The sequence below is a fragment of the Lissotriton helveticus genome, chromosome 12, assembly GCF_964261635.1.
Source record: "Lissotriton helveticus chromosome 12, aLisHel1.1, whole genome shotgun sequence".
In the NCBI taxonomy this organism is placed as follows: Eukaryota; Metazoa; Chordata; class Amphibia; order Caudata; family Salamandridae; genus Lissotriton; species Lissotriton helveticus.
In genome coordinates, this window is record NC_136073.1 from 134,321,206 (window position 1) to 134,335,622 (window position 14,417).

Consider the following 14,417-nt stretch of genomic DNA (forward strand, 5'->3'; position numbering starts at 1 on the left):
GAGGAAGCAATGAACACATTCAGCCTATCACTGGAGTTCCCTGAGTGTTTAGAATTATAAATTCTCCATGTCACTGTATGTTATTGAGCCCAAGTAGCTCGCCGTGATCGTATAGTGGTTAGTACTCTGCGTTGTGGCTGCAGCAACCTCGGTTCGAATCCGAGTCACGGCATTGTGGTTGGCAATGTCACGGCAGTTGGGTTTTTCTTTTACAGAATTACCAAATGTACTAGTTGTTTTTGTAAAATGTCTATTAAAAACAGATCCTTTAAAATATTTAAACGATCTAACGACAAATTATTTAAACACACATGAATATAAGATGTAGCCTTATTTTTGTTTTTAGGAGAGAATGTGCCTGCTGATAAAAACATTATTTTTAAAAAGTGCATTGCAGGATATCAGGAATTTGCTGTGGCACACCTTGAAAACTTTCATGCAGATTATTTGCACAAATCTTGCAGTCAGTTGTTGTGGCTGAGTGGTTAAGGCGATGGACTAGAAATCCATTGGGGTCCCCCCGCGCAGGTTCGAATCCTGCCAACAACGAGAAACTTTTTAACATCGGCTACAATTTCAGAAGCTAACCTTTAGAATTTCTTCCATGTCAGTTTTATAAATAGGTGGCTTATTTTGGTGTCACTATTGCCCTTTCACATATTTATTATCGCTACCCCTTTCATATCTTTGCTATAACTCTCGTCCTACATTAGCGCTGGTGCAAACACTTCAAATTATTATACCCTGGCTCTCTCAGTCATACCATTCATGCACTTGAAACTTACTTTAAATATAAAAGAAGCAAATAGAAAAATAAAACAAAAGTGCTTGCTGGATTAGGCAACACACTTCATAAAACTGCATTTTCTTTTCTATTCTCCCCGTGTTACAAGCTTAACTGCTCCCTGTGTAATTTCTCTTAGCCTGCTGTCCCAGGAAGAGAATTTTATCTACAGGCTCTTTCCGTGTTTTTTTCCTAGTCTTTCTTTCCTTTTTCTCAGATTTGTAACTGTTCCTTTACGTGCTCTATTTAGGCGCCATTAATCTCATTTGAGCTCCTTGTACCTGCTGCTGTTTTCTCCACACCTCATACTGCCTTTTCCCTCTTTCTCTCTTTCTCTGAGGTTGGTGGCTACTTTCCAAAGCTTCTGATGCCACAATGTTCCTTCATCTTGTTGTCAGACGTGAATTGGAAAAGCAACCAAATTAACAAGCCTTTACCACTCATATATGGCAGAGGTTTATACTTTAATTGAGCTAAGAAAAGCGTGTTGTGGGGCCCCTACGAGCCATGGTGCTTGCTTCATCATAATTAGGCACGCAGTCATTAGCCACAGCTCTGATCATGGGTCACTGAGGTCAGTTTCAATAATTCCTCAAAAACCTAACCATGCAGTCCCCCCTAACTGTGTAGTTATCTTGCTTTACTGCTGTTTGTGTGATTAGCTGGGAGGAGCTCATGGCAGCATCCTCCCTATAAAAGTGTAGATGGACCGCTCCTTAACTCTTTCTTGCTTCACATACAGATGACTTGAGGAGGTACAGGGGAGATGCAGGTCTACTAGACAGTATAGAAGATCTGCGTCAGGTGTGTTTCTCTGCATTGGTATCCCATCACAGGCCCACAAGTGTATGTGTGATCTTTGACTCCTGGCAGTTCACAAGCAGGAGGCCAGGAAACAGTTTCAGCCTATCAACCACTGAGGAGACAAAGCCTTTGTATAAGGAATGAGGAAGCAATTAACACATTCAGCCTATCACAGGAGTTCCCTGAGTGTACCGAATTATAAATTCTCCATGTCACTGTATGTTATTGAGCCCAAGTAGCTCGCCGTGATCGTATAGTGGTTAGTACTCTGCGTTGTGGCCGCAGCAACCTCGGTTCGAATCCGAGTCACGGCATTGTGGTTGGCAATGTCACAGCAGTTGGGTTTTTCTTTTACAGAATTACCAAATGTACCAGTTGTTTTTGTAAAATGTCTATTAAAAACAGATCCTTTAAAATATTTAAACGATCTAACGACAAATTATTTTAACACACATGATTATAAGATGTAGCTATATTGTACCTACTGACATAAATTATCGTTCTTGAACCTATTTGCGGTGGGGGAATGGAGCTCTCCCCCATGCCAATCAGAATGCAGATGAATGCAGTTGCAGTTGAGTGACCTGTATTGTGGCTGTCTAGAGGGAATGCACAAATGTAGCTGTCTCGCAGCCCAATCCAGACGTCAATTGGAGACAGGTTTTCAGGCAAATAGAGCAGTAAGTGCAGAGAAATGCTCACTCTCTAAAAATGGCATTTATAAAGTAGTAAAGTTAAATCCAACCTCACCAGTAAATAGGATTTATCAATAAATAAATAAAGCTTCTCCTCTCTGATATGGAATTACCCCCCAAAAAGTATAAGGGAATACCCAATGCTAACCTACGAGAGGGGCAGACCTCACAGTAGTGAAAAATGTAATAGACTGTTTTGTACTACCAGGACATGCAAACTACCACAGTACATGTCTTACCTTTTACTTACATAGCATGATGCCCCTAGGACTACCTAGGGCCTACCTTTTGGTTAATTATATGTAATAAAATTGGAGTTTAAGGCTTGGCAAGTAGTTTTAAATGGCAAGTCGAAGTGGCAGTACACTGCAGCACAGGCACTGCAGTAGCAGGCTTGAGACAGGTTTGAAATGATACTTTTTTGGGCGGCACAATCAGTTCCTGGGTATATGGTATACCACTTTACAAGGGGCTTTCAAGTCAATGAAATCTGTCAGTCAGGTATACTCCAATTACACACATGATTAGGGAAGAAGCACGTTCACTTCAGCACTGATTAGTAGCAATAAAGTGATCAGAGTCCTAAGGCCAACAAAAAGATACAGCAAAATGCGTAGGTGAAAAGCAATAAGGTAGGGTTGAGGCCACCTTAAGAATGCAAGGTCTAACAAAAACAAACTAAGGATAACATGAGTAAAACATCAGGTTTCTCTACGGCATTTGGTGAGACAAGTGTGCCTTCTTTTATCTTCCATAAATGCAACCTTTCCCTGACCCCTTTATTATATAGCTCTTCAAGTAAAAAAGATAAAGCACTTACAAAGGAGCCTCAAATACTCAAAGATGGTAGACTTCTGTAATATGGGCCATAGACTAAAAGCAGCACGAAAACAGAGTGCAATAGGGTCCCAAAAACTTGAGTGCCACATGAGAGTATGCATGAAAGCCTATCCTTTTCCAAACTAGAGATATACTCATGCAATTTTTGTTTTTAGGAGAGAATGTGCCTGCTGAAAAATACATTATTTTAAAAAAGTGCATTGAAGAATACCAGGAATTTGCTGTGGGACACCTTGCAAACTTTCATACAGATTATTTGCACAAACCTTACAGTCAGTTGTTGTGGCCGAGTGGTTAAGGCGATGGACTAGAAATCCATTGGGGTCTCCCCGCGCAGGTTCGAATCCTGCCAACAACGAGAAACTTTTTAACATCGGCTACAATTTCAGAAGTTAACCTTTAGAATTTCTTCCATGTCAGTTTTATAAATAGGTGGCTTATTTTGGTGTCACTATTGCCCTTTCACATATTTATTATCGCTACCCCTTTCATATCTTTGCTATAACTCTCGTCCTACATTAGCGCTGGTGCAAACACTTCAAATTATTATACCCTGGCTCTCTCAGTCATACCATTCATGCACTTGAAACTTACTTTACCAATAAAAGAAGCAAATAGAAAAATAAAATAAAAGTGCTTGCTGGATTAGGCAAACACACTTCATAAAACTGCATTTTCTTTTCTATTCTCCCCGTGTTACAAGCTTAACTGCTCCCTGTGTAATTTCTCTTAGCCTGCTGTCCCAGGAAGAGAATTTTATCTACAGGCTCTTTCCGTGTTTTTTTCCTAGTCTTTCTTTCCCTTTTCTTAGATTTGTAACTGTTCCTTTATGTGCTCTATTTAGGCGCCATTAATCTCATTTGAGCTCCTTGTACCTGCTGCTGTTTTCTCCACACCTCATACTGCCTTTTCCCTCTTTCTCTCTTTCTCTGAGGTTGGTGGCTACTTTCCAAAGCTTCTGATGCCCCAATGTTCCTTCATCTTGTTGTCAGACGTGAATTGGAAAAGCAACCAAATTAACAAGCCTTTACCACTCATACATGGCAGAGGTTTATACTTTAATTCAATGAGCTAAGAAAAGCGTGTTGTGGGGCCCCTACGAGCCATGGTGCTTGCTTCATCATAATTGGGCGCGCAGTCATTAGCCACAGCTCTGATCATGGGTCACTGAGGTCAGTTTCAATAATTCCTCAAAAACCTAACCATGCAGTCCCCCCTAACTGTATAGTTATCTTGCTTTACTGCTGTTTGTGTGATTAGCTGGGAGGAGCTCACGGCAGCATCCTCCCTATAAAAGTATAGATGGACCGCTCCTTAACTTTTTCTTGCTTCACATACAGATGGCTTGAGGAGGTACAGGGGAGATGCAGGTCTAATAGACAGAATAGAAGATCTGCGCCAGGTGTGTTTCTCTGCATTGGTGTCCCATCACAGGCCAACAAGTGTATGTGTGATCTTTGACTTCTGGCAGTTCACAAGCAGGCAACCAGGAAACGGTTTCAGCCTATCAACCATTGAGGAGACAAAGCCTTTGTATAAGGAATGAGGAAGCAATGAACACATTCAGCCTATCACTGGAGCTCCCTGAGTGTTTCGAATTATAAATTCTCCATGTCACTGTATGTTATTGAGCCCAAGTAGCTCGCCGTGATCGTATAGTGGTTAGTACTCTGCGTTGTGGCTGCAGCAACCTCGGTTCGAATCCGAGTCACGGCATTGTGGTTGGCAATGTCACGGCAGTTGGGTTTTTCTTTTACAGAATTACCAAATGTACCAGTTGTTTTTGTAAAATGTCTATTAAAAACAGATCCTTTAAAATATTTAAACGATTTAACGACAAATTATTTAAACACACATGATTATAAGATGTAGCCTTATTTTTGTTTTTAGGAGAGAATGTGCCTGCTGAAAAAAACTATTTTTAAAAAGTGCATTGCAGGATATCAGGAATTTGCTGTGGCACACCTTGAAAACTTTCATGCAGATTATTTGCACAAAACTTACAGTCAGTTGTTGTGGCCGAGTGGTTAAGGCGATGAACTAGAAATCCATTGGGGTCTCCCCGCGCAGGTTCGAATTCTGCCAACAACGAGAAACTTTTTAACATCGGCTACAATTTCAGAAGTTAACCTTTAGAATTTCTTCCATGTCAGTTTTATAAATAGGTGGCTTATTTTGGTGTCACTATTGCCCTTTCACATATTTATTATCGCTACCCCTTTCATATCTTTGCTATAACTCTTGTCCTACATTAGCGCTGGTGCAAACACTTCAAATTATTATACCCTGGCTCTCTCAGTCATACCATTCATGCACTTGAAACTTACTTTACCAATAAAAGAAGCAAATAGAAAAATAAAACAAAAGTGCTTGCTGGATTAGGCAAACACACTTCATAAAACTGCATTTTCTTTTCTATTCTCCCCGTGTTACAAGCTTAACTGCTCCCTGTGTAATTTCTCTTAGCCTGCTGTCCCAGGAAGAGAATTTTATCTACAGGCTCTTTCCGTGTTTTTTTCCTAGTCTTTCTTTCCCTTTTCTTAGATTTGTAACTGTTCCTTTACGTGCTCTATTTAGGCGCCATTAATCTCATTTGAGCTCCTTGTACCTGCTGCTGTTTTCTCCACACCTCATACTGCCTTTTCCCTCTTTCTCTCTTTCTCTGAGGTTGGTGGCTACTTTCCAAAGCTTCTGATGCCCCAATGTTCCTTCATCTTGTTGTCAGACGTGAATTGGAAAAGCAACCAAATTAACAAGCCTTTACCACTCATACATGGCAGAGGTTTATACTTTAATTCAATGAGCTAAGAAAAGCGTGTTGTGGGGCCCCTACGAGCCATGGTGCTTGCTTCATCATAATTGGGCACGCAGTCATTAGCCACAGCTCTGATCATGGGTCACTGAGGTCAGTTTCAATAATTCCTCAAAAACCTATCCATGCAGTCCCCCCTAACTGTGTAGTTATCTTGCTTTACTGCTGTTTGTGTGATTAGCTGGGAGGAGCTCACGGCAGCATCCTCCCTATAAAAGTGTAGATGGACCGCTCCTTAACTTTTTCTTGCTTCACATACAGATGGCTTGAGGAGGTACAGGGGAGATGCAGGTCTAATAGACAGAATAGAAGATCTGCGCCAGGTGTGTTTCTCTGCATTGGTGTCCCATCACAGGCCCACAAGTGTATGTGTGATCTTTGACTTCTGGCAGTTCACAAGCAGGCGGCCAGGAAACGGTTTCAGCCTATCAACCACTGAGGAGACAAAGCCTTTGTATAAGCAATGAGGAAGCAATGAACACATTCAGCCTATCACTGGAGTTCCCTGAGTGTTCCGAATTATAAATTCTCCATGTCACTGTATGTTATTGAGCCCAAGTAGCTTGCCGTGATCGTATAGTGGTTAGTACTCTGCGTTGTGGCCGCAGCAACCTCGGTTCGAATCCGAGTCACGGCATTGTGGTTGGCAATGTCACGGCAGTTGGGTTTTTCTTTTACAGAATTACCAAATGTACCAGTTGTTTTTGTAAAATGTCTATTAAAAACAGATCCTTTAAAATATTTAAACGATCTAACGACAAATTATTTAAACACACATGATTATAAGATGTAGCCTTATTTTTGTTTTTAGGAGAGAATGTGCCTTCTGAAAAAAACATTATTTTTAAAAAGTGCATTGCAGGATATCAGGAATTTGCTGTGGGACACATTGAAAACTTTCATGCAGATTATTTGCACAAAACTTACAGTCAGTTGTTGTGGCCGAGTGGTTAAGGCGATGGACTAGAAATCCATTGGGGTCTCCCCGCGCAGGTTCGAATCCTGCCAACAACGAGAAACTATTTAACATCGGCTACAATTTCAGAAGCTAACCTTTAGAATTTCTTCCATGTCAGTTTTATAAATAGGTGGCTTATTTTGGTGTCACTATTGCCCTTTCACATATTTATTATCGCTACCCCTTTCATATCTTTGCTATAACTCTCGTCCTACATTAGCGCTGGTGCAAACACTTCAAATTATTATACCCTGGCTCTCTCAGTCATACCATTCATGCACTTGAAACTTACTTTACCAATAAAAGAAGCAAATAGAAAAATAAAATAAAAGTGCTTGCTGGATTAGGCAAACACACTTCATAAAACTGCATTTTCTTTTCTATTCTCCCCGTGTTACAAGCTTAACTGCTCCCTGTGTAATTTCTCTTAGCCTGCTGTCCCAGGAAGAGAATTTTATCTACAGGCTCTTTCCGTGTTTTTTTCCTAGTCTTTCTTTCCCTTTTCTTAGATTTGTAACTGTTCCTTTATGTGCTCTATTTAGGCGCCATTAATCTCATTTGAGCTCCTTGTACCTGCTGCTGTTTTCTCCACACCTCATACTGCCTTTTCCCTCTTTCTCTCTTTCTCTGAGGTTGGTGGCTACTTTCCAAAGCTTCTGATGCCCCAATGTTCCTTCATCTTGTTGTCAGACGTGAATTGGAAAAGCAACCAAATTAACAAGCCTTTACCACTCATACATGGCAGAGGTTTATACTTTAATTCAATGAGCTAAGAAAAGCGTGTTGTGGGGCCCCTACGAGCCATGGTGCTTGCTTCATCATAACTGGGCGCGCAGTCATTAGCCACAGCTCTGATCATGGGTCACTGAGGTCAGTTTCAATAATTCCTCAAAAACCTAACCATGCAGTCCCCCCTAACTGTATAGTTATCTTGCTTTACTGCTGTTTGTGTGATTAGCTGGGAGGAGCTCACGGCAGCATCCTCCCTATAAAAGTATAGATGGACCGCTCCTTAACTTTTTCTTGCTTCACATACAGATGGCTTGAGGAGGTACAGGGGAGATGCAGGTCTAATAGACAGAATAGAAGATCTGCGCCAGGTGTGTTTCTCTGCATTGGTGTCCCATCACAGGCCAACAAGTGTATGTGTGATCTTTGACTTCTGGCAGTTCACAAGCAGGCAACCAGGAAACGGTTTCAGCCTATCAACCACTGAGGAGACAAAGCCTTTGTATAAGGAATGAGGAAGCAATGAACACATTCAGCCTATCACTGGAGTTCCCTGAGTGTTTCGAATGATAAATTCTCCATGTCACTGTATGTTGTTGAGCCCAAGTAGCTCGCCTTGATCGTATAGTGGTTAGTACTCTGCGTTGTGGCTGCAGCCACCTCGGTTCGAATCCGAGTCACGGCATTGTGGTTGGCAATGTCACGGCAGTTGGGTTTTTCTTTTACAGAATTACCAAATGTACCAGTTGTTTTTGTAAAATGTCTATTAAAAACAGATCCCTTAAAATATTTAAACGATTTAACGACAAATTATTTAAACACACATGATTATAAGATGTAGCCTTATTTTTGTTTTTAGGAGAGAATGTGCCTGCTGAAAAAAACTATTTTTAAAAAGTGCATTGCAGGATATCAGGAATTTGCTGTGGCACACCTTGAAAACTTTCATGCAGATTATTTGCACAACACTTACAGTCAGTTGTTGTGGCCGAGTGGTTAAGGCGATGGACTAGAAATCCATTGGGGTCTCCCCGCGCAGGTTCGAATCCTGCCAACAACGAGAAACTTTTTAACATCGGCTACAATTTCAGAAGTTAACCTTTAGAATTTCTTCCATGTCAGTTTTATAAATAGGTGGCTTATTTTGGTGTCACTATTGCCCTTTCACATATTTATTATCGCTACCCCTTTCATATCTTTGCTATAACTCTCGTCCTACATTAGCGCTGGTGCAAACACTTCAAATTATTATACCCTGGCTCTCTCAGTCATACCATTCATGCACTTGAAACTTACTTTACCAATAAAAGAAGCAAATAGAAAAATAAAACAAAAGTGCTTGCTGGATTAGGCAACACACTTCATAAAACTGCATTTTCTTTTCTATTCTCCCCGTGTTACAAGCTTAACTGCTCCCTGTGTAATTTCTCTTAGCCTGCTGTCCCAGGAAGAGAATTTTATCTACAGGCTCTTTCCGTGTTTTTTTCCTAGTCTTTCTTTCCTTTGTCTTAGATTTGTAACTGTTCCTTTACGTGCTCTATTTAGGCGCCATTAATCTCATTTGAGCTCCTTGTACCTGCTGCTGTTTTCTCCACACCTCATACTGCCTTTTCCCTCTTTCTCTCTTTCTCTGAGGTTGGTGGCTACTTTCCAAAGCTTCTGATGCCCCAATGTTCCTTCATCTTGTTGTCAGACGTGAATTGGAAAAGCAACCAAATTAACAAGCCTTTACCACTCATACATGGCAGAGGTTTATACTTTAATTCAATGAGCTAAGAAAAGCGTGTTGTGGGGCCCCTACGAGCCATGGTGCTTGCTTCATCATAATTGGGCGCGCAGTCATTAGCCACAGCTCTGATCATGGGTCACTGAGGTCAGTTTCAATAATTCCTCAAAAACCTAACCATGCAGTCCCCCCTAACTGTGTAGTTATCTTGCTTTACTGCTGTTTGTGTAATTAGCTGGGAGGAGCTCACGGCAGCATCCTCCCTATAAAAGTATAGATGGACCGCTCCTTAACTTTTTTTTTTGCTTCACATACAGATGGCTTGAGGAGGTACAGGGGAGATGCAGGTCTAATAGACAGAATAGAAGATCTGCGCCAGGTGTGTTTCTCTGCATTGGTGTCCCATCACAGGCCAACAAGTGTATGTGTGATCTTTGACTTCTGGCAGTTCACAAGCAGGCAATCAGGAAACGGTTTCAGCCTATCAACCACTGAGGAGACAAAGCCTTTGTATAAGGAATGAGGAAGCAATGAACACATTCAGCCTATCACTGGAGTTCCCTGAGTGTTTCGAATTATAAATTCTCCATGTCACTGTATGTTATTGAGCCCAAGTAGCTCGCCGTGATCGTATAGTGGTTAGTACTCTGAGTTGTGGCCGAAGCAACCTCGGTTCGAATCCGAGTCACGGCATTGTGGTTGGCAATGTCACGGCAGTTGGGTTTTTCTTTTACAGAATTACCAAATATACCAGTTGTTTTTGTAAAATGTCTATTAAAAACAGATCCTTTAAAATATTTAAACGATCTAACGACAAATTATTTTAACACACATGATTATAAGATGTAGCTATATTGTACCTACTGACATAAATTATCGTTCTTGAACCTATTTGCGGTGGGGGAATGGAGCTCTCCCCCATGCCAATCAGAATGCAGATGAATGCAGTTGCAGTTGAGTGACCTGTATTGTGGCTGTCTAGAGGGAATGCACAAATGTAGCTGTCTTGCAGCCCAATCCAGACGTCAATTGGAGACAGGTTTTCAGGCAAATAGAGCAGTAAGTGCAGAGAAATGCTCACTCTCTAAAAATGGCATTTATAAAGTTGTAAAGTTAAATCCAACCTCACCAGTAAATAGGATTTATCAATAAATAAATAAAGCTTCTCCTCTCTGATATGGAATTACCCCCCAAAAAGTATAAGGGAATACCCAATGCTAACCTACGAGAGGGGCAGACCTCACAGTAGTGAAAAATGTAATAGACTGTTTTGTACTACCAGGACATGCAAACTACCACAGTACATGTCTTACCTTTTACTTACATAGCATGATGCCCCTAGGACTACCTAGGGCCTACCTTTTGGTTAATTATATGTAATAAAATTGGGGTTTAAGGCTTGGCAAGTAGTTTTAAATGGCAAGTCGAAGTGGCAGTACACTGCAGCACAGGCACTGCAGTAGCAGGCTTGAGACAGGTTTGAAATGATACTTTTTTGGGCGGCACAATCAGTTCCTGGGTATATGGTATACCACTTTACAAGGGGCTCTCAAGTCAATGAAATCTGTCAGTCAGGTATACTCCAAATACACACATGATTAGGGAAGAAGCACGTTCACTTCAGCACTGATTAGTAGCAATAAAGTGATCAGAGTCCTAAGGCCAACAAAAAGATACAGCAAAATGCGTAGGTGAAAAGCAATAAGGTAGGGTTGAGGCCACCTTAAGAATGCAAGGTCTAACAAAAACAAACTAAGGATAACATGAGTAAAACATCAGGTTTCTCTACGGCAGGGGTGCCCAAACCTGTCCTGGCGGGCCGTATCCATGCCAGATTTTTGGGATATCCCCATCTGGGGATCACGGTTCGATCCCCGGCACCGGCGGCAGATTAGCCCAGCACCAGGTGACTCTGGGAAATAGCTGGCGCCGCGGCTAGGGCGGCTGACTCCGGAATCTGGAGATTTTTTTATTTAAGGTTTTTGTAGAGCGCGTAGTAACCCTCGAGCATCCCAGAGATCAGGGTTCGATCCCCGGCACCGGCCGCAGATTAGCCCAGCACCACGTGACTCTGGGAAATAGCTGGCGCCGCGGCTAGGGAGGCTGACTCCGGAATCTGGAGATCACGGTTCGATCCCCGGCACCGGCGGCAGATTAGCCCAGCACCAGGTGACTCTGGGAAATAGCTGGCGCCGCGGCTAGGGCGGCTGACTCCGGAATCTGGAGATTTTTTTATTTAAGGTTTTTGTAGAGCGCGTAGTAACCATCGAGCATCCCAGAGATCAGGGTTCGATCCCCGGCACCGGCGGCAGATTAGCCCAGCACCATGTGACTCTGGGCAATAGCTTGCTTAATCTTCCCAACGGCCCCTAGCGCCTAGAGACCCTTACGGGCGATTGTGCGCCTTACAAATGTGGATTATTATTATTATTATTATTATTTGGGCCGACTCCGATCCGGTTCGTAAAAGCACATCTGCCCGAATCTGTCGGACAACCACGTACGCCCGGGAGAGGACTGCCCGGGACCCGTGGAGCCCGTCCTGGTCACTCTGACCTGCCATCGGCCTGGAGAAGGGAGCGCTGGACGCCCGGGGGGAGGACTGCCCGGGACCCGTGGAGCCCGTCCTGGGCACTCTGACCTGCCGTCTGCCCGGGGAAGGGAGAGCCGGACACCCAGCGGAGGAATGCCCGGGACCCATGGAGCCCGTCCTGGGCAATCTGACCTGCCGTCGGCCCGGAGAAGGGAGCGACGGACGCCCGGGGGGGAGGAATGCCCGGGACGCATGGAGCCCATCCTGGGCACTTTGACATGCCATCGGCCTTGAGACCCGGGGGACGACTGCCCGGGAAGCATGGAGCCCGACCTGGGCACTCGCTCATGCCGTTGGCCTGGAGACCCGGGGGACGACTGCCCGGGGCGCATGGAGCCCGACCTGGGCACTCGCTCATGCCGTTGGCCTGGAGACCCGGGGGACGACTGCCCGGGACGCATGGAGCCCGTCCTGGGCACTTTGACATGCCGTTGGCCTGGAGGAGGGAAGCCCCAGGTGTTGTTACCCAGGCATAGCCCATCTGGTCCCCCTGGCAGAGAACCACCAGCCTTGCAGGGGTGTCCGGGCATACCCTTACCCCTAGTAATCCGGAGGAAAATTACCCCCCTTTCTTGTAATCTGTGCACAAGAGTTGACAGAGGGGACCCAAGGCGTAAAAGTACCCGACCTCCTGGAGCCCTCGCTGGGATCGGGGAGGCAAATGGCACCTCATAGGGACTTCCAGGGAGGTTTGGCCATCTGGTCGCCCTTTTGGATAGCATTGCGTGCGACCAGATGGCCGAGGGGAAAGGTGCAACCAGGTGGCCGGGAACGAAAGGACTCCCTGCTTCCCACCCCGAGCCTTCGTGGTAGGGCTGCTGCCTGCCTCAGGCACGGTGAGGACCACCGGAGCTCCCAGGCCCGGACGCCCGGGACGACGACTGCCCGGGACGCATGGAGCCCGTCCTGGGCACTTTGACATGCCGTCGGCCTGGAGACCCGGGGGACGACTGCCTGGGACGCATGGAGCCCGTCCTGGACATTTTGACATGCCGTCGGCCTGGAGACCCGGGGGACGACTGCCCGGGACGCATGGAGCCCGTCCTGGGCACTTTGACATGCCGTCGGCCTGGAGACCCGGGGGACGACTGCCTGGGACGCATGGAGCCCGTCCTGGACATTTTGACATGCCGTCGGCCTGGAGACCCGGGGGACAACTGCCCGGGACGCATGGAGCCCGTCCTGGGCACTTTGACATGCCGTCGGCCTGGAGACCCGGGGGACGACTGCCCGGGACGCATGGAGCCCGTCCTGGGCAATTTGACATGCCGTCGGCCCGGAGAAGGGAGCGCCGGACTTCCAGGGAAGGACTGCCCGGGACCCATGGAGCCCGTCCTGGGCAATCTGACCTGCCGTCGGCCCAGGGAAGGGAGCGGCGGATGCCCGGGGGGAAGAATGCCCGGGACGCATGGAGCCCGTCCTGGGCACTTTGACATGCCGTCGGCCCGGAGACCCGTGGGACGACTGCCCGGGACGCATGGAGCCCAACCTGGGCACTTTGACATGCCGTCGGCCTGGAGACCCGGGGGACGACTGCCCGGGACGCATGGAGCCCGTCCTGGACATTTTGACATGCCGTCGGCCTGGAGACCCGGGGGACGACTGCCCGGGACGCATGGAGCCCGTCCTGGGCACTTTGACATGCCGTCGGCCCGGAGAAGGGAGCGCCGGACACCCAGGGGAGGACTGCCCGGGACCCATGGAGCCCGTCCTGGGCAATCTGACCTGCCGTCGGCCCGGAGAAGGGAGCGGCGGATGCCCGGGGGGACGACTGCCCGGGACGCATGGAGCCCGTCCTGGGCACTTTGACATGCCATCGGCCTGGAGACCCGGGGGACAACTGCCCGGGACGCATGGAGCCCAACCTGGGCACTTTGACATGCCGTCGGCCTGGAGACCCGGGGGACGACTGCCCGGGACGCATGGAGCCCGTCCTGGACATTTTGACATGCCGTCGGCCTGGAGACCCGGGGGACGACTGCCCGGGACGCATGGAGCCCGTCCTGGGCACTTTGACATGCCGTCGGCCTGGAGACCCGGGGGACGACTGCCCGGGACGCATGGAGCCCGTCCTGGGCACTTTGACATGCCGTCGGCCTGGAGATCCGGGGGACGACTGCCCGGGACGCATGGAGCCCGTCCTGGGCACTTTGACATGCCGTCGGCCCGGAGAAGGGAGCGCCGGACACCCAGGGGAGGACTGCCCGGGACCCATGGAGCCCGTCCTGGGCAATCTGACCTGCCGTCGGCCCGGAGAAGGGAGCGGCGGATGCCCGGGGGGACGACTGCCCGGGACGCATGGAGCCCGTCCTGGGCACTTTGACATGCCATCGGCCTGGAGACCCGGGGGACAACTGCCCGGGACGCATGGAGCCCAACCTGGGCACTTTGACATGCCGTCGGCCTGGAGACCCGGGGGACGACTGCCCGGGACGCATGGAGCCCGTCCTGGACATTTTGACATGCCGTCGGCCTG

General features: G+C 46.8%; 9 non-coding genes across 9 annotated transcripts; all 9 read left to right on the forward strand.

Annotated features, from left to right (window-relative positions):
• The first annotated feature begins 100 nt into the window (after positions 1 to 100).
• TRNAH-GUG (transfer RNA histidin (anticodon GUG)) lies at positions 101 to 172 on the forward strand. The gene has a single exon. It is a non-coding gene; the product is annotated as a tRNA-His (tRNA).
• Positions 173 to 467: 295 nt separating this feature from the next.
• TRNAS-AGA (transfer RNA serine (anticodon AGA)) lies at positions 468 to 549 on the forward strand. The gene has a single exon. It is a non-coding gene; the product is annotated as a tRNA-Ser (tRNA).
• Positions 550 to 1,830: 1,281 nt separating this feature from the next.
• Positions 1,831 to 1,902, forward strand: TRNAH-GUG (transfer RNA histidin (anticodon GUG)). Its single transcript has one exon. It is a non-coding gene; the product is annotated as a tRNA-His (tRNA).
• A 1,497-nt stretch (positions 1,903 to 3,399) lies between these two features.
• TRNAS-AGA (transfer RNA serine (anticodon AGA)) lies at positions 3,400 to 3,481 on the forward strand. The gene has a single exon. It is a non-coding gene; the product is annotated as a tRNA-Ser (tRNA).
• Positions 3,482 to 4,767: 1,286 nt separating this feature from the next.
• Positions 4,768 to 4,839, forward strand: TRNAH-GUG (transfer RNA histidin (anticodon GUG)). The gene has a single exon. It is a non-coding gene; the product is annotated as a tRNA-His (tRNA).
• A 293-nt stretch (positions 4,840 to 5,132) lies between these two features.
• Positions 5,133 to 5,214, forward strand: TRNAS-AGA (transfer RNA serine (anticodon AGA)). The gene has a single exon. It is a non-coding gene; the product is annotated as a tRNA-Ser (tRNA).
• Positions 5,215 to 6,500: 1,286 nt separating this feature from the next.
• TRNAH-GUG (transfer RNA histidin (anticodon GUG)) lies at positions 6,501 to 6,572 on the forward strand. Its single transcript has one exon. It is a non-coding gene; the product is annotated as a tRNA-His (tRNA).
• A 295-nt stretch (positions 6,573 to 6,867) lies between these two features.
• TRNAS-AGA (transfer RNA serine (anticodon AGA)) lies at positions 6,868 to 6,949 on the forward strand. Its single transcript has one exon. It is a non-coding gene; the product is annotated as a tRNA-Ser (tRNA).
• Positions 6,950 to 8,600: 1,651 nt separating this feature from the next.
• TRNAS-AGA (transfer RNA serine (anticodon AGA)) lies at positions 8,601 to 8,682 on the forward strand. The gene has a single exon. It is a non-coding gene; the product is annotated as a tRNA-Ser (tRNA).
• The last annotated feature ends 5,735 nt before the right edge of the window (positions 8,683 to 14,417 follow it).